The following is a 27,424-nucleotide window of genomic DNA, read 5'->3' on the forward strand; positions in this document are numbered from 1 at the left end:
AAGTAAACAAGCCCCTCAAACATGTGCTAATCACAATAACTGAAAAAGGAAACCACTCCAAATGGACGTCCCTCCCTAAAGATTGTGATGTTAGTTTGAGGACAGTTTACAAAACTGCCAAGTAGGGTAGAATGGTTGAGAAGCCCGGGTCATGTTCTGATAGAGGGTTAGTTATTTCCATCACAAAACGTGTATAAAAGGGCCTCCATGCACCCTCCCCATATCACCAATTACATCTCTCCTCCGCTTCTCATTCTTTTAACCAGCTGAAGACTTGATGTTTTCATGCCTTCCGCAGGCTTTCTTGAACATGGTTCTCTTCTCATTCTTTTAGCCAGCTGAAGATTTGATGTTTTCATGCTTTCCACAGGCTTTCTTGAACATGGTATTCAGACGGGCCCTCTTCGAGTTAGCTATCGGAGATGCAATGTTGAGTAACAGGTTCAAGAAATCTGTGGAGAAACATGGAAACAATCATGACTCTGCGTTGCATATTTGAAGGTGAATACAATTTTTTCGGAATGCCGGCCAAAGTGGATTTTCTAGATGATGATCAGTAGGTATTTGAGAATGGCGAGACTTCCAAATTGTTTTAAAATTCAAATTGAATGGTTGTGGTCCTGTCCATGTGCTAAGATCAATGAGTGTGTGTTAAGAGATCAATGTTTTAAAAATCAGTGTGTGAAATGGTTGTGAAATGAAATGTTTTAAAATTCAGTGTGTTAAGATCAATGAGTTAAGGGTAATTTATTAAAGATAATTGGTAGTTTGAACCAAATGAGAGACGCTGGTTTTCCACTGTTCAAAGGGAGGGGAGGGTAGTTTTATTTGTTTTTATTTATCTTGAATATGATTGAGAGACTGCTACCTATTTTTGTGTTTGTTTTCTAGTAGATACATTTCCTTTTTGAGGATGGGATGTGAGGATATTATTGTTTTACCAAATGAGCGTGTAAGGCATACTGATGTAGGAGCACACTATCCATTACCTCCCTTGGGCAAAAGAAATATTTTTAAAAGTTCCTATTTGAAATTTTGGGATCTTCATAAGAATCATTAGATAATTACTTTTTTAAAGAAATTAGACTTTGAGTTATGCAACACTTAGATTCCACCCTCCAAAATTTTGAATTTTTCTTTTATTTGAGGTTGATCTTTAGGTTCAAGAGGTAACATCCCTATCCTAAATAGGTGCGGTTTGTATAGACTTGAGGCTCTAAACAATCGTATTTGAGCCCACTTTCAAATAGTGTCGAGAAATATGGTCTCAATACTGAAAAGTTTTGTGATAGCCTTAAATTATATTTTCATCTTTAGTTATAAAATTTAAAGCTTCTAAAATAGTATAGATCTATCAGATTGATGTCGAGATGATTAATTTGGTGATATTTAGGTATCAAAACAACCTCTTCTAGTTAAAATTTTGAGGTAGGTTCTTAATAAACTTTTCCCTTCTAAAAATACTCTTAGTTAGAGTTTTACCTAAGATCAAATGAAAAATATGCTCCTATAGAAGCGGAATATCTTTTTACTTGTACATCATGCTCTAAAATAAGATGATTATTTTTTAAAAAAAATTAACTCCATTTTCCACTTTTGATGCTTTTATTCAAAGGAGGTCTGAAATTTTATAGACGCTAAGCGTGAGTTGTCCTTAAAAATTAGGGCTCGTTTCATACAAAGGGTGCAGTGATGGGTGTTTGATTTCTTTATACCGGTGTTTCCAACTAACCGGTCAAATGAACTGGAAATCCAGTTTGGATCAGAGAATCGTTGATCCAGATCGGCAAATCATACTAAAAGAATAAATATTAAAAAAAATCAAAAATAGAAAAAAAAATATATATATATATATATATATATTAGGTGGGAAACAAGCAATTCGGCCCTTCCGGATCATTGGATTCCCCAATAAATCCAAGCAAATCCATCGGAGTTTGCCGATTCTCGGTATCCAAATGCGAACTTGAAGTCACTGCCCAATGCAAAAGCCATTAAACTTGGGCAAACAGAATGATTAGAAAAAATATACAATGAGACCATCTATCTTCGGTACAAAGTGGTTACAACTAATTTTGACTATTTGATATGACTTAAGCGCCAGGAAAGTCTTTTGGTTCAAACTAAGGCTATCTATGCAAGTCTTTTGGTTCAAACGAAGGCTATGTGCAGTGAGCAGATGGAGCAGTAATGAGTGGCAGCTTTGCGAGTTAGGGTTGACCAAGCTCAAACTTTGAAGGATATTTTTTCGGATTTTGTGACACACCCAAGCTATCACATTTTACATCGGATGGTTATAAGTAATTGTGACCTCCTTATATAAAAAGAAATGGTCTCATTTTATACAATCCTATTTATTCACCTTAAATTTCGAGGAATATGGATTCCATCTGCCCAAAGGTTCCAAGGCGCTAATGTAAGATCATTTATTTTCCCTTAAATTTTTTTATTTGACAGAATAAATATGGGTTGGATTCTAAACATGGTGTTAAATTTGTATGTAGTCCATGTCATTTTCATTTTGTAAGTAAATAAAAATATTCATACTTGCCATGTCATGGCTTTTATGTTTCCTGTGACAATTATATTTGGGGCCAGTTTGGAGGGCCTTGTCAGGTGATGTATTGTCTACCCTAATTAGGGATAAAAGATTTTTCTTTTTTTTGCTTTTTCCATTAGATGGCCCAACTCTAGTTTCCTCATCTTGTAAACCTTTAAAGCATGATGGCAAATTTATTTTCCCTCCTCAGTACGAGATTTGAAGTTTTCAAAATGGTATAAAGGAAAGATGCGCAGTTTTTAATAGTTAAAATCTTTTTGTGTTTTCATATATGGATGTCAAAATAGTCATTTGAGCGTATCAAAGCATTTAAAACAACATTTTTTTTAGTATGTACACGATGCACACTATTCGTTTACTCCCTCGCGCGAAACACCAATTTAGAAATATTATTTTTGCTTAATTTTTGGGACCACATAAGAACTATTACATGATTCTTTTAAAAAGAAAAAAAAGTTGAATTTTGAGTTTTGGGCACTTTGATCTAGCTCTTCAAAAATTGGACGGTCAGTATTCAATCTTGAGGATTTATTTTCTTCTAGTATGTATAAAGTTTATTCTGGAATTTTTTTATTAAGATTAGTTTATGGGTTGTAGAGATACCTCCTCAAATTTTGAAATCTAGAAGGTATTCCTAGCTTGTGGTATGCCCAAGGGAGTAAATGGATAGTGTATTCCTGCATGAGTAGGAAATCTTTTGGCTTTTTCTATGGCCTCTTAGTAAACAGGTGAGGACTGACATACACCTTTAATTGTTTTTGACAGCTTTAACTATTTTATTTTCTTTAATTAATAAAAAAATATATGAAAATTGTTTCATGCATCGGGGGATGTATTTCTGCGTCTGTATTCCCCAAGGTATAAAACATCCAACATAAAGAACGATGCAAATATATGGTCCATCTAAAAATAGTAGAAACTAACGGTCCAAATTTTTTTATTTTTTATTTATAAAATCTATTTTTTTTTCATACTCATGACCTCCATGTTAGAGATTATATGTAACTAAAATTGAGTCGAAAAATCCATCTCAAAAATGGACTTTTATAGAGATTATATGTAACAAACCTTAAATGCTTGTAAAAAGGAATATTCTGAATATCCGTGTTAAAGAACGTCATCATAGTTTAAATTGCTGGACAACGGTGATGGAAGTATACTAGAGGGACTGCACTATTTTTGACTGCATTATAATTTATACTCTTTTTAAAGGGAAAAAGATTCATACCTCCTAGGATTCACATTCCTGTATACACCCTCGGCATAAAAAATAAGTAAAAATACCTCTTTATCACTGTTTTATTAAATTACAACAATGATTTGACCTATTTAATATGAGTTTCTATGAGTACAAGATTTATAAAAATAAAAATAAACTCTATATTATAAAAGAATTATGATCTTACGAGCCCCTCACTCATACGGGCTGCATAGCGCTTCACTTTTGTGCAGTTAGATGTACATCCCTATCTCGAGGAAAGAATGAGATTCCAACTCACAAGTAAAAAGTGAAAAATAGTCGAAGTTCAACCCAAAAAGAAAAAAAAAAAAAAGTAAGCTTTCTATACTTCCTCTAGAGCATAGAACCTATATACTTCCCTTTATCCAGCAGTATATTCTGAATGCAGGGTTAAGATTGACCCATTCACAATGTCACGTCTCTACATTTTTTTTTTTTTTCTATAAACTATTTTGCCCCAAATTTTGTACGTCCAATCCTGTATTAAACTCGCACTAGCAAAAAAATATAAAAAAATATTTTAAATAAAATAAAATGACCAAAATACCCCTAAAAGTTTCAAGGGGTATTTTGGTCATTATATTTTATCGAAAAATTATTTTTAATAATTTTTATAGGTGGGCTCCAATGAGAATATGACATTTATCAAATTTAATATTTATTCAATTTTTATAAAAAAACTAAAAATAAAATACTTTAAGGCGTCGGATCTAAGATCAAACGGTGAGAGTCTCTCTTGATCAAAATTTTACAGGTGCATGATAGGAATGCAATCACACACTCTTCAATGGATAGAAACACGCCTTCTTCCCTGATGAAGTTTTTCTCTCAAGTGGATTACAAATTAAAGAACTAAGAGCATAGGCTCTGTTCTACAATTTAAGAAGCCATACATAACTATTGACAATCAAGCTTCGAGACGCTGTTGGCCTTTCTTTAGGTAGCTTCAAGCAATAAGACTTCCGGCAAGGGTGGCCAGGAAAGGGGAGACATCAGTTTTACTAGCCAATTATGGCTGCATTCCGATCAAATATGATGGCCAAAGGTGAGTCCCATGTGATTAGGGTGTGAGCTTGATTTATTAGTTAATTGAGTAGGGCTCCGATTCTGCTCCTAAACTTTGCCGCAATGACTCTTTCAAGTCTCGGTTGAATTTGTTCTAATAAAGCCCTGCAAATTCTGGCAGCCCAACAAGCTTTTCTTCTATTTGAAATCGACCTATGTTTAGGTTGTCAATCGAGAGATACAATATTTTTGAAGATGAATTTTACATAGAGTTTTCCATAAGGTGCTGACATTTTTGCTACAATACATGTTTGCCCAATCTATATAAGGTCCCTAACACCCCTCTAGATTATGCAAGAACCAATATATATTTTGCTACAATACATGTTTGCTCGCCCAATCTGATTTGTAGCATAATATAGAATGAATTTTAGAGAGAGGATTCAATGAGCAGAGGTTTTTCTTGGTTACGGACTGATGAAGGATTTACTCGCAGTTATGACCACACATATGGGGTGCAGGAAGAGGCAACTGGTAGACTGGGGGAGGGGTGGAGATCCTTTTCCTTATTTTTAACCAGTGTTTAAAAAAACGCCGAGTCGTCCGGTTCGACTCGGGAAACGCCATGAACGGATCGAATCAGCAAAAAAAATGGGAATCGTCCGGTTTTAGAGAGAACCGGACGATTCTGTACAGTGACTTGCCGATTCACTGTACGGAATCCATGATCGAATTTTTTGTTTTTTGCTTTTTTTGTAACCCATGATAGAGTTTTTTGTAATCCATGATTGAATTTTTTGTAATCCATGATCGAATTGTTTTTTTCTTTTTTTGTAATCCACGATTGAATTTTTTGTTTTTTTTTTTTTGTTTTTTTTTGTAATCCATGATCGAATTTTATGTAATCCATGATCGAATTTTATGTAATCCATGATCGAATTTTTTGTAATCCATGATTGAATTTTTTGAAAATTTGTGATTTTTTTTTTTTAATCCATGATCGAATTTTTTTTTGTAATCCATGATAGAATTTTTTGAAAATTTGTGATTTTTTTTTTTTAATCCATGATTGAATTTTTTTTTGTAATCCATGATAGAATTTTTTGAAAATTTTTGATTTTTTTTATTTTAATCCATGATCGATTTTTTTGGAAATTTGTTTTTTTTTTTTTTTAATCCATATTATTCAAAGAGAAAATGATTCCGAGGCCACCCTATCCCAGCCATATTATTCACATATCAAGTCCCAACAGCAACGGTGTAAGGATGAGCACGACAGTGCAGGTGAGCATGAAGGATGGACAATCTTCGAGGATTTTAGATTGGGAATACAACAAAACACTAACACTCAGGGATTTGGGAATAGTTAGACGCCTGCTAATATCGATGATTCGTTTTTAGATCGAATCAATGAATTGTTAAACGAATTCAATCAATGGCACCAGCGTGACCAAGAAGAACAATAACGTCGTCTATCATTTTATTTTTAGATCATATGTTACTAATTTTATGCTTTATTGCAGTCCATGTAGGTTGATATACTTATTCCATGATAATTATATGTTTATCCTTTTGTGTGATGTAAATTAAATGCTGAATGGCGGTTCATGCAGGGAAAGAACATATCAATATTCGCATATTCATTCAAAAACATGAAAATTCTTCATGGAGTACCCTCATTTCTTATTGAATTCCTAAAAAACAATATTTATAATGAATTTTAATAATTTTTTCGGATTTTTTTTAAGCTTTATTCTGACCGATTCACTCGATTCCCGATCTGGATAGCCGATCCGGATCGGTTTTTTGGAAGCCCGATATGGGTCACCGATCCAGTTTTTAAACCATTGTTTTTAACTTTTGACCATTTCAACCTGTTTATTTTTTTTAGTCCTGGCATCCCCATCTTTTGTGGAGATTTTTGGATGCACATCTGGCAGCATAAGAGTGTGGTCTTATACAACCCGTATGTGTGAGGTTTACGTAATATCATTACTTAATCTAAAATGTAAAAAGATAAAATTTTATATTCTTTTATTTCCAGACTTAAACTAGACCCGATAAATTATCTCTAATCCAGATCTGACTTAGACCTAATTAAGTTGGATCGGGGTCAAGTTCAGGGTCAGGGTCGACACAGATCCCTCCCAACCCATTTATAACCCCTATTACCGATGGCCTCCATCATACATGAATTTCAAAATGTCACTTTTAATGCGGAGTTTTTACTATAACCAAAGACTCAAACATTTTTTCTCAAAAATCCGACTGACTTCCTACTTGACTTTTGCTTCTTAAAGATTGGAACAAACAAGGGTTTGTTTCATAATCATTACAGGCAAAAACACTATGCCATGGGTGAATTTCATTCATCTTGGATTTCCCTTCTCGAATAAGGATTGAAAAATGTAGACGAATGTGGCCTCACATCGAAAAGGCCTACAATTTATCGTCTGATTTATGGTTTTAAAAAAAAAAATTGGAGTTTTAAAAATTCTATATCTTGTATAACACATTATCTAGACCGTCCATTTTCTAAATTTTTATACTTTTATAGATCTGCTAGATCTACACCATGTTTTGAACTTTACAATTCATAATTAGGGTTAAAAATCAATTTTAAGGACATAGCAAGTTCGTGGCAAGGCGAAACACTATTCATTTTTGCCTATAGGCATTTTTAATACTTTTTCATATATATATATATATATATATATATATATATAGGTGCGGTTTCTATAAAGTTGCAACCTTAAACAATCCAATTAAGGCGCACCTTAAAATTTTATTATAGCATGTAATTTTGTTCTAAAAAATACTTAGTATTATCTTGAAATCTATTTTCATACCTAATTAGAAAATTTTAAATTCCAAAAATGGTTAAAATCAAGTAGATCTATGAATATATGAAAATCTTGAAAATGGATGGTCTAGATAGTGTATTCTAAGATGCACTATTTTCGAGACTAAAAAACTTCTTTTTTCATGTTCATACATCTCGATGTCGAGATAATCGATTAGAGGGTTTTTCAACATTAAAACAATATTTTATATAAACTTTTCCATATATATATATATGGGGAAAGTTTATATAGAGCCGAGGCTCTAAACAATCAAATTAGAGCCTACATCAAAATTTCAATAGAAGATGTTGTTTTGAAGCCCAAATATCATCAAATAGATCATATCAACATTAAGATGCATGGACATGAGGAAAAGAAATAGATTTCAAGATTTGGAAATAGTTTATTTTATAATGCATTTTTAGACCACAATTTTCAAGATTTTCAAGTTTTCATAGATCTATCGATATACACTATTTTTTAACCTTTAAAATTTATGAATAAAGATGAAAATATATTTTAACACTATGAAAAAGATTTCAAGTATTGAAATCACATTTCTCAGCACTATTTGAAGGTAGGCTCTAATTTGATTGTTTAGGGCCTCGGCTCTATACAAACCGCACCCTCTATATATATATATATATGGTATTTTTTTGTAAATGAGGGTTAGTTAAGTTGCCCACCTTATAATATAGAAGTAAGGCACACCTCTAAATTTTACCAAAAGATGTAGTTTTGCTATTGAAAATATGACCTGAAATTCTATTTTCACCCCTAATAAAAAAATTTTAAATTTCAAATGTAGTTTAGACATGTAGATTTATAAACACTTGAACATCTTCAAAATATACAGTCTAGATAACTTGTTATATGGTAAATTAGTTTTGGGACATGAAATCTTTTTTTTTTTTTTTCCACATCCATATATCTTGAAGTCGAGAAAATCAATTTGACAATTTTCTAATAATGCTCTTTTTTAGTGAATTTTTGAGGCACGCCTCACTTGTACAGTGCAAGATTGACACCTTATATAAAATTTTTCTTGTGTAATACAGTGCTTTACTAGTTTGATACACTGGCTAAGGTAATCAAGGCCTTCAAATATGTGTTAATCACCATAATTGAAAAAAGAAACCATTCCAAATGGACGTCCCTCCTTAAAAATTGTGATGCTAGTTTGGGAACACTTTGCAAAACCTATATAAATGGACCTGAGAATGGGGTTAGTTATTTCCACCCCTAAGCCTGTATAAATGGGCTTCCATGCACCCTCCCCATGTTACCAATTACATCTCTCCTCCTCTTCTCATTCTTTTAATCCAAGTTCAAAAAATTTTCTCTCGAAAGTTCAGAAGATTGTAGATATGATGTTTTCGTGGTTTCCACGGCCTTTTTTGAACATGGTATTCAAACGGGCCCTCTTCGATTTAGTTCTCGAAGATGCGATGTTTAGTAACAGGTTCAAAAAACCTGTGGAGAACCATGAAAATCAATCATGATGCTGCATTGCATATTTGAAGGTGAATGCAATTTTATCAAATTATCGGCCATAGATTTTCCAGATGATGATCTGTAGGTATTTGTTAATGGCGTGACTTCTACATTAGTTTTAAAATTCAAATGAAATGGTTGTTGTCATGTGCCTGTGTATCAGTGTGTGTTCATTGTTAAGAGTAAGATCAATGAGTTAAGGATAATTTGGTAGTTTGTACAAAATGAGGGACGTTGGTTTTCCACTGTTTATAAAAACAGAGGGAAGGGAACTATTATGCGAATGGTTTCTATACTTCCTCTACAACATAGAAGATTTATGCTTCCCCTACCATCCAGCCGTCCAATTTTGATCAGGAGAGTCACTCATCGTTTGATCTTAGATCCAACGTCTCAAAGTAATTTATTTTTAGTTTTTTTTATACAAGTTTTATGAATATAAAATTTGATACGTGCCATCTTCTCATTGGGTTGCACCTACAAACAATATTCAAAATATTTTTTCGATAAAATATAATGATCAAAATACCCCTTGGAACTTTCAAAGGTAATTTGGTCATTTTATATTATTAGAAATATTTTTTTTTTATATTTTTCGCTAGTGCGAGTTTAATAGAGGATTGGACGTACAAAATTTGGTGTGAAAGTTGTTTATAGAAAAAAATTAAAAATAAAATGGTTTAGGGATGTGATATTATGATTGGGACAATCTTAGCCCTCCGTTCTAAATAGACTGTTGGATAAGGCAAAGTACATAAGTTTTATGTTGTGGGGGAAGCATAGAAAGCTTTCCCTTTCATTTATCTCACATATGAATTGGAGATTGTTATCTATTTTTATTTGTTTTTAAGTGGATACATTTCCTTTTTGAGGATGGGATAGGAGTGCCTATGGGTCTAGATCACTGGTCATCGTGTCAGGTGAGATAGTTTAGGGAGGTGAGATAGTTTAGGGAAAGTATAAAATGAGACCATTTACTTTTGATATAAGGTGGTCAAAACAATATTGATCATTGGATGTGAAGTTGGGTGGCTGCAATTATTCCATTGAACATGCTAAAACTTCAAAAAGAAATTTTCTCAAACTTTATGACACATCTAGGCTATCAAATTGCACATCAAATAGTTGTAAAGAATTGTGACCACCTTGTATTAAAAATAAATTGTTTCATTTTTATACATTCCCGATAGTTTAACATTTCTTAATTGTGAATACCTGATGAGATGATTTCGTAAAAATGAGAGACCTGGGGTTCAATTTGCGAGTAAAAGAGGTCGTGGTGTCTTGAAGGTGGGGTTCAAAAAATATGTATCATTTTATTAAAGTTTAATCGGATTCAAAGAGAAATTGAAATAGGGCCACTATATTCTAGGATATTGTTCTTTTGCCAAATGAGCATATTTCATGTAGGAGCATACCCTACATTAACTCCCTCAGACAAAAGAGATATTTTGAAATTTGGTTTTCTTGAATTATAGGATCCACATAGGAATCATTCGATAACTATTTTTTTTAAAAGAAATTAGACTTTGAGTTCTAAAATTTTGATTATTTGTTTTTAGGTTGGTCTTTAGGTTCAAGGTGTCACATCCCCACAATTTGAGGTCTTAAAAATACTTTTTAGTTTGAGTTTTACCTAGATCAAAATGGACAATTTTTTGATGTCTACAAAATGCTCTATCGGGACCAAACTGTATATTAACTCCCTCTGGCAAAAAGATATGGGATGAGTGAGTTGTTCTTTCAAAATTAGTGATCATTCATACAAAAGGTGCTTTGATTGGGTGTCCTTTCTCTTTATACAACTGTTTCCTAACTGACTGGTCAAGTGAATTAGCCTTTAGGAAAAAGAGCCCAGGCTTAATTCGTTAGCGATTGACGATTTGTAATGCTACGTCCTAGGCTCATTTCCTATCAAGGGATTAGCTTTTTGGAAATTAATTTGAAAATATTTTTGTTATATTTTTCTCTAGTGCGAGTTTAATAGAGGATTGGATGTGACAAAATAGTTTATAGGAAAGAACTTAAAAATAAAATAGTGTAAAGACGTGACATTGTGATTGGGACAATCTTAGCCCTCCATTAAGAATGAACGGTTGGATAAGGGGAAGTATACAACTTTTATGTTCTAGGAGAAGCATAGAATACTTGCCCAATAGTAAAAAGGTATAATATTGGGAACCAAGCAATTCGGCTGATCTGGATCACCTGATTCCCCAACCAAACTAAGCAAATCCGAATAAGTTGGGCTTATTCTCGGTAACCAAACACGAATTTTAAATCACTGCCTTCGGTAAAATTTATTAAACTTGCGCTAATATATGAGCCATTTAGTTTCAAGGGTACTTGGGCCAGTTTAAAGGGGATTTTTTCTGGTGATTGTAATTTCTACCCGAATTAGGGTAAAAATATTTTCTTCGTCCCTTCTCCGTTAGATGGTCTGAAAAGTTATTTCCCTCTTAATTTCGACATTTAAATTTTAAAAAATGGTATAGAGGCAAGATTCACAAACTTTAATAGCTAAAATCCTTTCCTCTTTTCATATCTCGAGGTCAAATAGTCATTTGAGGGTTTTCAAGCCTTAAAACTATATTTTTCTATTAGCTCCCATTGTAGCATACTATGCTTCTACTCCCTCATGCGAAACACGGATTTAGAAAGGTTATTTTAGTCAAATTTGTGGGAACTACATAAGAAATACTAGATGACAACTTTAAAAAGAAAAAAAATTGAAATTTGAGTTTTCTGAACTTAGATCTAGCTCTTCAAAATTGGACGGTCTCTATTCAATCTCGATGCATTATTTTTTGGGTGCGGTTTCTATAAGGTTGCAACTTAAACAATCCAATTAAGGCGCACCTCCAAATTTTATCATAACATATAATTTTGGTTAAAACAATTCTTAGGATTATCTCAAAATCTATTTTTCATATCTAATTATAAAAGGTTAAAAGCAAGTAGATCTATAAACATATGAAAATATTGAAAATGGATGGTCTAGATAAAGTATTGCAAGATGCACTATTTCAAGGATTCAAAATATTTTTTTTTTTTTTTTTTAATATTCATACATCTCGATGTCGAGATGATCAATTAGAGTTTTTTTCAACATTAAAGCAACATTTTCTGATGGATTTTTTGTAATACTACATTTTAAGGTTGCAACCTTATATAAACTTTTCCCTTGTTTTTTTTAGTACATAGAGAGTTTATTTTGAAAATAAAAAATTATAAAGATTAGTTTATAGGTTGTAGAGATTACATCTGCAAGATTTGAGATCTAAAAGGTATTTCTAGCATGCCTTGTACCTGAGTGAGTAAATAGATAGTGTACTCCTGGGAGTAGGAAATCATTAGGCTTTTTCTATTAAGCCTTACAGTTATAGTATTAAAAGCTTATATAAACTTTAAATTGCTTTCATAGCTTTAACCTTTTATTTCGTTTAGTTTGCAAAAACGTTATCGTTGCTGCTGACCTTCAGCTAAGTGGCGATGAAATTGTAAAGGGTGCTATAGAGCCGAGGCCCTAAACAATCAAAGTAAAGCGCACTATCAAATAGTTTTGAGAAATTATTTTTTAATAATGTAAATCTTTGTGATATCCTTAAAATATATTTTTTATCTTCAATTAAAACATTTAAAGCTTAAACAATAGTGTAGATCTAGCAGATTTATGAAAACATGAAAATCTTGAAAAAGTGATGGACCAAAATGCGCTACAAGATGCATTATTTCCAAAATATAAAATCCATTTTTTTTTCTCATGTCCATGCATCTTGATGTCGAGATAATCAATTTGAAGATATTTGGGCATCAATACAATATTTGAGGTAGGCTCTAATTTGACTATTGAGAGCCTCAGCTCTATACAAACATTAATGTACTCATGTTAATATACGTCATCATGGTTTGATTTGCGGGATGTCGGAGATGAAGAATGTTAGAGGAGGGACTGCGCTATTTGGAATAAATTAGAGGAAAAAGTTTATATAAGGTTGCAACCTTAAAATGTAGAATTACAGATGCACCTCAAAAATCCATCTGAAAAAGTTGTTTTAATGTTGAAAAACGTTCTAATTGATCATCTCGATCTTGCCATTGATATATATGAATATAAATAAGAAAAATATTTTGAATCTCAAAAATAGTGCAACTTAGAACATATTATCTAGACCACCCATTTTCAAGATTTTTATATGTCTATTGATCTACTTGATTTTAACCGCTTTTGGAGTTTAAACTTTATAATTAGATATGAAAATATATTTTCAAATAATCCTAAAAATGTTTTACGCCAAAAGTACATGATAAAATCTAGAGGTGTGCCTTAATTGGATTGTTTGAGGTGGCAACCTTATAGAAACCAGACCTTAAATTAGAATCTACAATCTTTTTTAAAGGGGCACATACCCATACCTCCTCCCATGATTCAGAGTCATGTACACACCCTCTGTATACACCCTCCTCCCATGACCGTCGGCATGGTTGATGGGGTGCATGAAATATGTCTCATTTTAGTAAATTTTGGTTGGTTGCTAAGAGAGATTCATATAGGATAAAGGTGTCAAATTCCCACATATTTACCCAACTCTTGGTATTTTCATTTCCACTTTGTACATTGGATTTCAAAGGTAGTTGTGAAATTTATGAAGGTACATGTAGGTGTGGATCTTCATAAGTTTGGGTGGGTATTTACACAAAAGCCATTAGTGGAGAAAATATAGTAGCGAGTTTATTTCAAGAATATATAGGGAATGGCGTTTTATTTCTGGGGATATATTTGGTCATAATAAAGTTATAAGGCGTCATTGTAAATTTTTTTCTTCTCCTTCATATTTTTATATCTAAAAATTTAAGGGAAAGTATAAAATTAGATCATTTACCTTTGATACAATTGGTCACATTAATCTTGACCATTGGATGTGAAATTGGGTGGCTGCAATTATTCCACTTACTAAGCTCAAATTTCAAACGAAGTTTCTCAAACTTTGTGATGCATTCAAGCTATCAATTTCTCATCAAATAGTTGTAAGGAATTGTGACTACCTTGTATCAAAAGTAAATAGCCTCATTGAATATGAAATATAATTGTTATTGATGTGATCTTGATTTTGAGAAATATACTTAATGTTCATTTTTCATATAAGATAATTATTGATGGGGTTTGTTTTTGGGGCATGCTTTCTATACTTCCCCTCCCTATTCTACTATTTATTTTGAATGGACAGTTGAGCTGACCCCAATCACAATGTCACACCTCTACACAATTTTAATTTTAATTTTAATTTTAATTTTTTTCTACAAAATATTTTGATATTAAATTTGAACTTTCACTCCTCTCTCAAATCTCTTAAATCGCACTTCTAAAAAGTATAAAAAAATATTCTCAATAAAAAAGATGACCAAAATTCTTTCGGGATATTTTGGTTATTGTAATTTATTGAAGATATTTTTTTAATATTGCTTTCAAGTGCTCCATTGCAATGATGGTACAACTAAAACTAAAATACTTTGAGGCATTGCAATGATGCTACAACTAAAACTAAAATACCCTGGGGCATCGGTCAGTAGCTCATTTCATCCAAATTGAACGGCTGGATGGGAGGAAATATATAACATACTTCTAGAAGAAGAAGTATAAAAACTCACTTAATCCAAATTGAACGGCTGGATGGGAGGAAGTATATAACATACATCTAGTAGAGGAAGTATAAAAACCTTTCCTAGAATTATGTATTTTTTGTCCCCCTTATTGATACGGTAGAAATAGTATACTATTCCGTTCTTTTATTTGATGGCTTTGGGGTTTTGTTTGGTGTTTGTTTTGCCCCCCCTTATTGATACGGTAAACATAGTAAACTATTCCATTCTTTCATTTGATGTCTTTGGGCTTTTTTTGTTTATGTTTGAATTGTTTCTTTCTACCATCGGAAATTTTGAAAAACAAAATAGCGAAGATTTATATACGGTCTAGAAAACATTTTTGGTATTACAAAATGGACCATCTTTTATGCAATGTTACACAGAGATCGTGACTTTTGTGATTTACTTTTATTCTCCAATTTTGCACTCATTGGACCACATTTTTTTATTTTTTATTTTTTATTTTTGTGGTTTTTTGGGCTATTAGTTTCCCTTGATAGCGTAATCAGATATTGGAAGCATAGGATGTCCCATAGTTGATTATAGCTAATAGACCAGTCCAATGTTCCCAGCATTAGACTATTATTTCATCCTAGTTTTGATTATTTTGGTTTAAAACTTCAAATAAGTAAAAAAGCATACTATAATCACTTAACTCCTATTCATGTCGATTTATCAGTGTAATTAATAGGACCACCTGATCCATCCACTCTATATCATTTTAGGTAGGTTCCACCTTTTCTCTATTGTCACTGCAGAAAATCTTCCTTGAAAAATTTTCTTATACAGTTCATTAAAACTAAAAAATCACTAATATATGATTCATGTATGGGGTAATGATATTATTAAATTTCTTATAATGAGAAATTTATGGTTAACAATGATGTAATATTCCACGGATTCTTTGACAATGGAAGCACAATTTGACCCATTTTAGGGGGATATTTTTCCCATTTTTGTGTTTTTGAGAGTTATACAAATTTTTGGTTTGCCTTATATAGTTGGTCCTACTTTGTTGAGCTTTTGGTGCATGGACAAATTTCAATATTGAATATCTTAATGTATATCTTTGAAATATAGAATCATTAAACCAGAGATTATATCTTTGAAGCGAAACATAATTTTACCAATTACCGTGGCCCTAAGCAGCGACCTTTCATTTGTCTAATGGACATTTTTTTTTGTGTTGCATTATGGTATGTGATTATCAACACTTAATCTAATTAATCAAGCCCAAATATTTAATGTTTTTCACTGATAGAGGTAGATATCTCATTCTTCCATACAATGTAGAATATCAAGTTATTAGCATTTGATTTCTAATATTTCAGAGAGATTAAACCAGCAATGGTTAAGATACAATGTTTAAAAATGACTGACTATGTGCAATACACTAAAAAAGCAAACATATTGGAAGAATTAGTCAATCAAGTTATAGAAGCATTCAATTGCTATTATGATCTATGCATTAAATAAATTCTTACACGGTAAGAACAATAATAAAGAGGGAGCAAAGAACAATAATAAAGAGGGAGCTGAGTTACATGGGAAAACTGTTCCCAATGCCTATAGGCGAAAATGAGCAGTAATTTTGTCTATCTTCATCACCATCCAAATTTCATCGCATGGTCACAGTTGTCCGGTATTATTTCAATTTTAATTTTTTTTTTTACAAATCCAAATTACTTGAAATTTGGAGTGTGTGTATATCTTAGTGAGATGTACCGAGGGGCCATTTTATGGGAATTTATAGCTGGAAAGGAATATGATGACTTTTGAGGGAAGTATCCCAGACTTTGAGGTTATTTTTTTTTATTTTTATTTTTGGAGAAGTTCAAAGATCTTATTAAAAGTTCAAATGGGTTACAGGGAAATTATGGAAATACAACATCAGAAACCGCTAAGTTGGTTAGGGATGTGCCATTCTTCGATAGAGTATACGGAAATTATGGAAATACAACATCAGAAACCACTAAGTTGGTTAGGGATGTGCCATTCTTCGATAGAGTATCTATCAAAACATTGGCCTCCCGATACACATGAGCAAAGGAAAAAGAAATGGAAAGATAGAAAAAACTTGAAGCAAGAAGGAACGCAATTCCCAAAGAACCTTCTTCTCCCTCTTACACCAGTTGATAACATTTAAAGAGTCCCCTTCCCCAATACAAATTGTCCCAATGTGTTTCCCACCGAAGAGCTTAAGACCCTGAAGAAGAGCAATGAACTCAGCATAATTTGCAGATTTGTCCCCTGAAAGACCTGCATAAGTGAACATAATTTTGCCTTCCCAATCCCTCACAACACCTCCAAAACCCGCTGAGCCCAGATTCCCTAAGGTGCTACCATCAAAATTCAACTTAAAAGTTCCCTTAGGAGGTGAAGACCGTAAGCTTCTTGGCTTACAGTTGCGGACCCCTAAATGTAGGAGGTTAAAAAAATTACACCTCATATCAGTTTCAACAATATCTTTCCCCATTTTCGAGATCGATAAATACATCCATATAGCATGAAGAATTTTATCCAAGATTCTAATAGGAGGCAAACAAATAGTTTGGAGGTTATTAAGAGCAAGATCATGCATAAAGTTTGGATATGGTTTGAAATCACTTAAGGAAGGTAGAGGAACTTCTAAGTTAGAGATCCCTTTGAATATGCATTATCTCATTAATCTGAATGTGGTTAACATAAGGCTGAAAGGAAGGTGGGTGTCTCTAATGGCTAGTTGTTTTCAATTAAACTTTGATGGTAGCTTTTAGGGAATCCAGGATTGATCGGTATTGGAGGAGCTCTTCATTAAAGTGTGATCTTTTGCTTTGTTCGTCCATGTTGATGTGTCTCAACAAATCACGTTGAATTGACGACACTTGTACAAAGACTTCAATTGATAGTGGACAAATTTGGTGGGGTTTTTTAAAGATCGAAGTTGACTCCCAAAAATATAATTACTTGCTGTAAAAGGAAGTGACGCCACCATGGAAATTGCGATCCATGTGATTACAGGTTATGGATCGTGCCAGAGGTCTCCTTGAAACATGGCTAATGATATGGCAGATGGATTAGCTAAGCTTGGGCTTCTATTTTGTATTTATAAGTTTCTGATTCTTTGTTTATTTGAAGAGCTGTAACCTTTGATTGAGATTAATAAAATTATGTACTCTTGTTATTAAATAAAGAAAAATGAACACCCACACTTAATCATAATGAATAGGTGCATGCTTCTATGGCCAAACGTGGCGGACAAAATAAATACTTCCATGTTCACCCTGGAGGGGTGGGAAACGGGTCGGTTCGACCCGTGGACCCACTGGTTGGCCCGATTAGATCCAAGTCTAGCCTCATAAAATGGACCCGACGAGTTGGGGAAGGATCTATTTGACCTTGACCAGAACTAGGTTTGGTCCGGAGCTTATGCCCTATGAATCAAGTACAATCTAACCAGAGTTACTCGGTATATATAGGATATTTTAAAATGGAAAAAGTTTATATAAAGATGCAACCTTATAATGTAGAACTACGGATGCACCTCAAAAATCTGATGGAAAAGGTAGTTTTAATGTTGAAAAACCCCTTGATTGATCATCTCGACATCGAGATCTATGACCATGAAAAATAAAAAGATTTTAAGTTTAAAAAATAGTGCATTTTACAACATATTTTCTTCACCATCCATTTTCAAGATTTTCATATGCTTATAGATCTACTTGATTTTAACCATTTTTGAAATTTAAAATTTTATAATTAGATATAAAAATAGATTTTGAGATAATCCTAACAACATTTTACATCAAAATTATATACCATGACAAAATTTGAAGGTCCATCTAACCTCTACAGCTACGGATGCATTCATATGCCAACTGTACCCTTTTAAAATATGTATATAAACTTTATATTATATAAATAACCAATTTTTTTATTATTCTACTTCTAGATTCATACTAGATGCAACCTGAGAAGTCAGGTCCAGGTCCAAATCACTTGGACTTAGACTCCAACCCAGGAGTAACATACACTTAGTCGGGTTGGGCCCTAGTTAGGATCGACCCAAATCCCTCCCAATCGTTTACAACCCTATCACCAATTGCCTGTATCAATCCTTGAAGGCCACTTTTAATGCGCAGTTCTTGAATAGTCCTTCAATTTATGGGACAATGTCCGTTAAATTGAATTACTATTTAAATGGTGGTGGTGCATAGGACCATAACCCACAAGACTTTTAATTTTTTTTTTGCGAGTTTTGGGCTCCGCATTTTCCAAAGATATAATTTTTTTTGACAAGATGACCGAATTTAACCTTTTCTTCACAACAATGGTTTCAATGTCCTGTATCATCGTCATCATCTGAGCTTTATAAAAACTATTCAAACTCTTTGAAGTGCACGAACCCATTTGTAAAATTAAAAATTACAAATTCGGTTCAATACATCAAGTATCAAACAAGAGACTAATTGGTGATAATAGAAATCCAATGAGCACAAAATATAAAAATTAAGGGACTATGTTTGGTTCAAAAAAATAAAATGGATAACTATGATAATTTCCCATATACATAATTACAGATTTCTATTATATATTTTATAAAAATGTATACAATGAGACCCATTATTTTTACTACAAGATTGTATGAATTCCTACTCAATAGATGTCAAATTGGATGATTTGGCTTAGTCACGAAGTTGAAGATTTTTTTTTTTTTTTTAAACTTAAAGTCTTTTAAATGACACTCTTACCATTGCCAATTTGAAATCAAGACAAGAGTGATTATGTTGTCTTTATGCAAAAAATAAATGGTCTCTTTGTATACTTTTCTATATTTTATTCTATTATATTTTTATTACATGGGGTTGGTTCTAGATCTACGTCTGGTCCCCCATGTTAATATTGGGTTGGGTCCTAGTGAGGTCCGATGCGACTTGTGTACGCCCTATGTTAAATGAAATTTATCAAAATACACTTGAACTGTCTTTATTTCACTTAAGGTGTGATAAATTTTAAAACTCGTTTTGATGTGTCATTTGTCAAGCGATTTAAAATTAAAGAATGATGGGCAATTTGTAATAAGATAAATAAAAAAGAATAAGATGTTAAATAGTTCAAATGTGAGGAATAATTTGGTAAATTTCCCAAATAAGGACAAGATGCAATTCCTTGCGTGCCATACATGGTTTATCAACAATCTTTGACCATGCAAGCTGGTTCTCTTCTAGTGTATAGAAGTCCCCCTTCTCTTATAGTTGATTAAACAATATGAGTTTATTTTTCCAAAACCTTATTTCATTAACACTTTCTTTTATTTTTCTTTTTCAGTGATATGATTGGAGACCTAATTGAATGGCACATTTAGGGAAAAATATGGAGTAAGTTCAAGTCAATTTGCATATCATACGAGGTGGTTTCACTGCATACAAGTTTGTTATCTTTTTCGAAATAAAGAGGAAAAAAAAAAAAAATGTACTTCATACGATGTGAAATTGTCTGTGGGAATAGGATGGCCTACTATTAGCAATTCTCTTTTATCTTATGGATAATTTCATTAATGAAATAATGGTCAAATAAAAAAGAAAGAAAATAATATGAATGAAAAATTAGGTAAAAGGGACAAATATTTTAGGGGCGCGGTTTGTATAAGACTGAGGCCCTAAACAATCAAAGTAAGGCACGCCTTCAAATAGTGTTGAAAGATATATTTTTTAGTACTGAAAATCTTTGTGATGACCTGAAAATTATTTTCATCTATAATTATAATATTTAAAAATAGTATAGATCGAGTAGATCTACTTGAAAATCTTAAAATGTACGGCCCAAAAAATGCATTACAAGGCGCACTATTTCCAATTCTCAAAATCTATTTTTTCTTATGTCCAAACATATTGAGATTGAGATGATCGACTTAAGGATTTTTTGGCATCGAAACAATCTCTCTAGTGAATTTTGAGCTGTCTTTAATTTGATTATTTATGGCCTCACCCTTATATAAACTATTTCTATTATTTTATACCTCATAACTGTGTTCTCTTTAATTTGATACGGTGCTTCTATTTGATTCATTCGCTTTCATTTCTGAAATTCTACCTTATTTTCAGGTTAATGATATGAATGGAATATTAGGTTAGCGGAACACATTTAGGTGCCCATCTTATCCTATTCAAGCCTTATACTATACGAGTAAAGTGCACCTCTGAACTTTGCCCCAAGATGTAGTTTGTGTAGAAAACTTTGTGATGACCTGAAAATCGACTTTCAACCCTAATTATAAAATTTAAAATTTAAAAAATAGTGCAGATTATATAAGTCCTACAAACACTTGGAAATCTTGAAAATAGAAGGTCAAGATAAATTATTACAAGTTACATCATTTTTATGACTTGAAATCTTTTTTTTTGTGTGATATCCATATATCTTAAGGTCGATAATATCAATTTGAGAATTTTCAAAAATCAAAACACTTTTCTTAGTGGTTTTTTGAGGTGCGCCTTACTTTTTAAAACATAAAAACCTTTATTTAAAGGAAAAAGTTTATTGAGAGCCAAGGCTCTAAACAATCAACTTAGAGCCCACCTCAAAAATTTCACTAGATGAGGTTGTTTTGATGCCCAAATACTCTCAAGTTGATCATCTCGACATTAAGATACGTGGACAAGAGAAAAAAATGGATTTCAAGTTTTGAAAATAGTGCATCTTGTAACGCATTTTTGGACCGTCAATTTTCAAGATTTCAAAGATCTGTTCAATCTACACTGTTATTAAAACTTCAAATTTTATAATTAAATATAAAAATATATTTTAAATCTATCACAAAGATTTCCAGTATTGAAACCTCATTTCTCGATACTATTTGAAGGTGCGCTTTACTTTGATTGTTTAGAGCCTCAGATCTATACAAACCGCACCCCAAACCATTTCCTCTGTGTAATATAGTGATTTAATAGTTCTGATACATTGGCTAAAGTAAAAAGCCCCTTAAACATGTGCTAATAATCACCATAACTGAAAAAGGAAACCACTCCAAATGGACGTCTCTCCTTAAAGATTGTGATGTTAGTTTGGGCATAGTTAACGAACTGCCAAGTGAGGCAGAATGGTTGAGAAGCCCGGGTCATGCGTGTGAGATGGGCCCCAAACATGTATAAAAGGGCCTCCATGCACCCTATCCATATCACCAATTATATCTCTCCTCCTTTTCTCATTCTTTTACTCAAAGTTGAAAGAATTTCTCTGAGAAGTTTGAAGATTTGATGTTTTCATGCTTGTTGAGTAACAGGTTCAAGAAAGTTGTGAAAAAATATGGAAACGATCATGATACCGTGATGCATATTTGAAAGTGAATGCAATTTTTTCAGAAGGTAGGCCTGTTCTCATTCTTCCCCTTATCCAACCGTCCATTCTTGATGGAGGGTTAAGATTGCCCCAATCACAATGTCACGTTTCTACACTATTTTGCTTTTAATGTTTTTTCTATAAACTATCTTGCTACCAAATTTTGTATGTCCAATCTTTTATTAAATACGCACTAGCAAAAAAAATAAAAAAAATATTTTCAATAAAATAAAATGACCAAAATACCATTAAAAATTTCAAGGGGTATTTTGGGCATTATATTTTATTAAAAACTTATTTTTAATATTGTTTTTATAGGTGAGCCCCAATGAGAAGATGACACGTACCAAATTTCATATTCATATAATTTGTGTAAAAAAAAATAAAAAATAAAATACTTTGAGACATTGGATTTAAGATCAAACGATGATTGACTGTCTTGATCAAAATTGGACTGCTGAATGGTTGGAAAAGTATATATCTTCTATGCTGTAGAAGAAGTATAGAAACATTTCTCATTAGAGATTACATATCCTTAAAAATTATGTCTAAAAATCCGTCTCAAAAATAGACTTTTAAGAAAGTGACTCATTTTTACATGGGCTCGCAAAAACCGTATCCTTTAAAATGGACCTATTCTAGGATATTGTTGTTTTGCCAGATGATCGTGACGAGCATGCTCATGTAGAAGCATAGTGTGCATTAATTCCCTGGAGCAAAAGAGATATTTTTAAGTATTTTTATACGAAAATTTGAGATCTACATGAGAATCATTAGATGGTTACTTTTAAAAGAAATTAAATTTGGAGTTCCTCATCACTCTTGCTCTCCAAAAGTTTGAATTCTTCTGTATTTGAGGTTGGTCTCTAGGCTCAAGAGGTCATGTCCCCAAAATTCAAGGTCTTAAAAATACTCATAGTATGAGTTCTACCTGAGACCAAATGGACAATAAGCTCCTCCAGGACCAGCATATCTTTTACATGTACAACAATTTCCATCGGGAGCAAACTGTATATTAACTCGCTCGAGCAAAAGCCATTAAAGTCGGGCAAATATATGAGCGATTTAAATTGAAGATCGAGTAAAAGAGTAAATTTCGAGGAATATGGGGATTCCATCCACCAAAAGGTTCCAAGGCATTGTTGTAAGATTATGTCTTTTGCCTTAAAAGGTTTTTATTTGTTAGACTAAATATGGGTTGGTTTCTTAACATGATTGGGGTTAACATATTCTATGACATTCCTTTCATTTTCATTTTGTAAGTAAATTGGCATGGCTTCCATTTTGTAAGTAAATTGGCAGCACGCTGTCCCTCTAGATGGCCGGTCGATGCTCCCGACTTTCGGCGTGAAGTGGCGGTGGACTTGGTGTCCGAGTCCCACGCCCATGCGCTTGGGTCGAAGTACACCTTAGCTTTTGACATTTGAGAATGTTGTTTAATGTTGAAAAAAAAATGAGAAAGATATTTAATCCCATAAATAGTGCATCTTGCTACATATTATCTAGACAGTCCATTTTCAAGATTTTCATGTGTTTATAGATCTACCTGATTTTAACCATTTTTAAGTTTAAAATTTTATAATTAGATACAAAAATACCTTTCAGATAATCCTAAAAACTCTATATAACAAAATTACATGTTTTAATAAAATTTAGAGCTACCGCTTAATTGGATTATTTAAGGTTGCGACTTAATAGAATGTCTTAACCCCTTCCATCACCGTCTAATACCTAACCTTAAACAATCCCCCCCTCCATCCCAGCGACAGCGACTAGTTACACAAAAAATTACATGTTATGATAAAACAACTGGTTGTCGCTGTCTTCACCCTTCCATCACTGTCCAGTAGCTGGGATGGACAATGAGTTGGAAGGTGATGGGGGAATGCTAGTCCCACAAAACAAGTCATTAATCTGGAGGTCTTATCCCCTTCCATCACCGTCCAGTCGCTGGGATGGACAGTAATGACCCCTGTTAACAATATTGTTCCAAATGTTACAAAATAAAAATGAAAAAAAAGAAAGACGAGCATTAGATTATTACTAGGGAAAATTACAAAAAACTCCTCAAAAGATATTATCTAGACAACTTACCCCCATCGAAACCTTTTCTCTCATTTTTTTTCCCACAATAAGCTTTCTATGCAAAATTCCCCCAAAATTAAAAGCACTTTTTTTAGATGAAAATGCCGTTCCATTTGCCACAGGCAATATTAATTCAGTAACATCAGCATGATATTATTTGTGAACTGCAACCAAAAGAACAAAAAGTTAAATAGTTCCCACCAGAACTAGCACAATCTTCTCTTTCATGCTTTATTTGAAGTTTGTGATAACACCTTGTCATATGCATGGAAGGATTTAATCAATAAACATAACTTCTTTCTTGGTAGATATAATCTTAACTATCGCTAATAATGGAAATCACTTGGACCACCAAGTAGTAGCTCATCAATTTGTGTTTCCATCTCATTAATGTATATCCTCTCTTCCACTGCCTGCTAATCCTTCATAATGTCCAACGTTTAGGGCACGTTTGACGATTGGAACTTAAGTGAGAGGGCATCCCAACTTCCAACCCACTCTTGTACTTCTAAGTTCAGTTAGATTGTATTTTAAGGTGTGAGAAGTCCTTATCCCTCAACAATGGTGATCGTGGCCCTGCAACCCTCCCTATGGAGAACGAAGCTTCAGGAGCGTGGATCACACACCGCAAGAATATATAAATATATATATATATATATATTTTTTCCATCAATTCACGCACTCACATCATCCTTCTTATTTTGTTTTCCCTCTCTTGCCTCTCCAACGTCACCCTATGTCCCTCTTTTTCAATGCCTCTCATTGAAGATCATTCTCCTCACTCGAGGGTTTCGAGGGTTTCTTGCCTTCATCATCCAATATTCCATATTTTTGTTTATGTTCTGCCTTTTTAGGAGCGCGTCTAGTATTTCAGTTTTGTCTTTTTTTCTATATAACATATTGAGATCAAATTTTTGTGTTTTTTATTACCATAAAGCATCTTTAAAAAATAATTAAACTAAGATAAAATGACCTAAATATATGTACAAACTGTAGGGGCATTTTAGTTATTTTAGTTTTTTATTTATTTAGAGTTGTAAATTTTATATTTTCTATAAGTGTGGATTGGTGAGAAGCATAGACATTCAAAATTTGAGATTAATTTTATAAATAAAAAAATAAAATCAAAATATCCAAAAAAAGTGGGTTGTGAGTGTAACATATGAAATAGTGAGGGCAATATTTAAAGAGGAAAATTTATCTAAGGTTGGTGCACAGCTAAACTACGTAGAAAAAGAGTGTTATGAAATTGAAAAACCTTTTAATTGATCATTTTCATCGTTAAAGCCTTATCAGTGGTAAACATTTGCCTAATGTTTTGAAAGAGCTAAAATTTTCTAAATGACTATGGAGACTCGGCCCAGCTGCAGTTGGAATATTGGCTCTTGGTGCAGACAACATCCTAGGTGTAGGGGAGATCGGAGCAAGAGGTCACGCCTTGAAGATGCCCGTCCTAGGCTGCAGACGCCGCAACAAACACACCATTGCAATCTCTGTTGACACCATCAACTCTTATTAGACCTGGGTTCTGCAAAGAAGACTCCCTAATTAATCATAACCTGAGTCCGAATTTTCAATTGTAGGCTTTCAAATAAACTATAGCACAAGAATGGCCGAAGTTGTAAAGGTGAGTAGGTGCCATAACGTTTAGAGTTCTATTTCTATCGACTTCTAGAGTTAAACATTATTATTTTGTCAAAAATAATAATAACTACTATAGGTTGTGATTTTGTGCTCATGCTTACTGTAACAGGTATGCTAATGAGAAAAAATAACTGCAAGGAATCCATTAATCCCTAGGAAATTAGAATGTAACATGCAAACAAAGGAGCAATCATATGAGTCAAATATTTGATAAGTAATTTCTAATTTTGCCCCTTCATCAAAATTAAAGTAGTTTTTTAAAAAACACTTATGTGATAAACCAGAACTTTCAAATACCAATATTGCTCTTTAAACACTTCACAAGACATTCACTTACATAGATTCCAATGTTTCGCGAGTGAATTGTTTAATGAGATGGCGTGAAAACATACAAATTTCATATAAGTGTTTAAAGTGAAATATTGGTATTTGAAATCACCGTTATCTTTTGAAAATTAAACGCCATCGACATAGTGGAATTCAAACGTTTAACATGGTCATTTAGGGAGTTATTAGTGTTTGAAAATACCAATACTGGTAATTCATTTAGTGGAATACTATTATTTGAAAATCCCAAAGACTCTAATAATCTATTTAGTGAGATATTGGCGTCAAAAAATACCAATATATTTAGACAGACGTAATAATAGTAACTGCATATATTTGCACCATTCATTATCAGAATTGAAGGTGGATACTCTGAGTTACATGGAACACACAAAGTCCATTGTGGTGCACCATATAGCTAAATGCGCATCTTGAGTATTAGTGTTTTAAAACCTGGCAATTTCCAATTCAAATTGTTGATTTGGGTGGAAATTAGTCGGAATGAAACTAGTTTTTGGGATAGTATGGGTTCAGGCCTAACTTCCCCTAAATCCCTTATATATTATTTTTTAATATTTTATTTTGGTGTAATTTGGTCATATGTACACACACTTCAAATTTTAGATAAATATGATTAGTACAACAATTATAAAAATTCAAATACTACCGGACAACTGTGACAATGTGATTAACTTTGGACGCTGATGAGGTATTAGTGAAGTACTGTAGAACTTCACTTATAGGCGTTTTGTAGTGTCTTCCTATATAATGCCAAGGCTCTAAACAATCAAATTAGAACCTACCTAAAAAATTTCACTAGAAGAGGTTGTTTTGATGCTCAAATATTTTCAAATTGATTTATCTCAACATCAAGATGCACGGACATAAGAAAAAATTGAATTTCAAATTTTGGAAATAGTGTATTTTGTAACACATTTTTAAACTATCAATTTTCAAGATTTTCATAGGTCTGTCGATCTACACCATTTTTTAAGATTTAAAATTTATAAATAAAGGTGAAAATATATTTTAAGGCTATCACAAAGATTTCCAGTATTAAAATAACATTTCTCGACACTATTTGAAGGTAGGCTCTAATTTGATTGTTTTAGAGCCTAGACTCTATATAAACCGCACCCAAAAAAAAAAAAAATTTATATATATATATATATATATATATATATATGAGCAATGATTTAATGCAATGGTTGTATCATAGTATAATGCAACGACACTTCTAGAAAACCATGTTTGTGGTATTTGTAT

At 32.7% G+C, this 27,424-nt stretch overlaps 2 long non-coding RNA genes across 2 annotated transcripts; both read left to right on the plus strand.

Annotated features, from left to right (window-relative positions):
* The first annotated feature begins 221 nt into the window (after window positions 1-221).
* On the plus strand, window positions 222-5,754 carry LOC148781533 (uncharacterized). Its single transcript, XR_016057635.1, has 3 exons — window positions 222-441; window positions 4,555-4,845; window positions 5,302-5,754. It is a non-coding gene; the product is annotated as an uncharacterized LOC148781533 (long non-coding RNA).
* Window positions 5,755-21,946: 16,192 nt separating this feature from the next.
* Window positions 21,947-25,923, plus strand: LOC148781534 (uncharacterized). Its single transcript, XR_016057636.1, has 2 exons — window positions 21,947-22,128; window positions 24,632-25,923. It is a non-coding gene; the product is annotated as an uncharacterized LOC148781534 (long non-coding RNA).
* Window positions 25,924-27,424: the final 1,501 nt, after the last annotated feature.

Source organism: Amborella trichopoda, chromosome 6 (genome assembly GCF_054954075.1).
Source record: "Amborella trichopoda isolate Santa Cruz 75 chromosome 6, AtrichopodaSantaCruz75HAP2 v2.0, whole genome shotgun sequence".
NCBI classification, from domain to species: domain Eukaryota; kingdom Viridiplantae; phylum Streptophyta; class Magnoliopsida; order Amborellales; family Amborellaceae; genus Amborella; species Amborella trichopoda.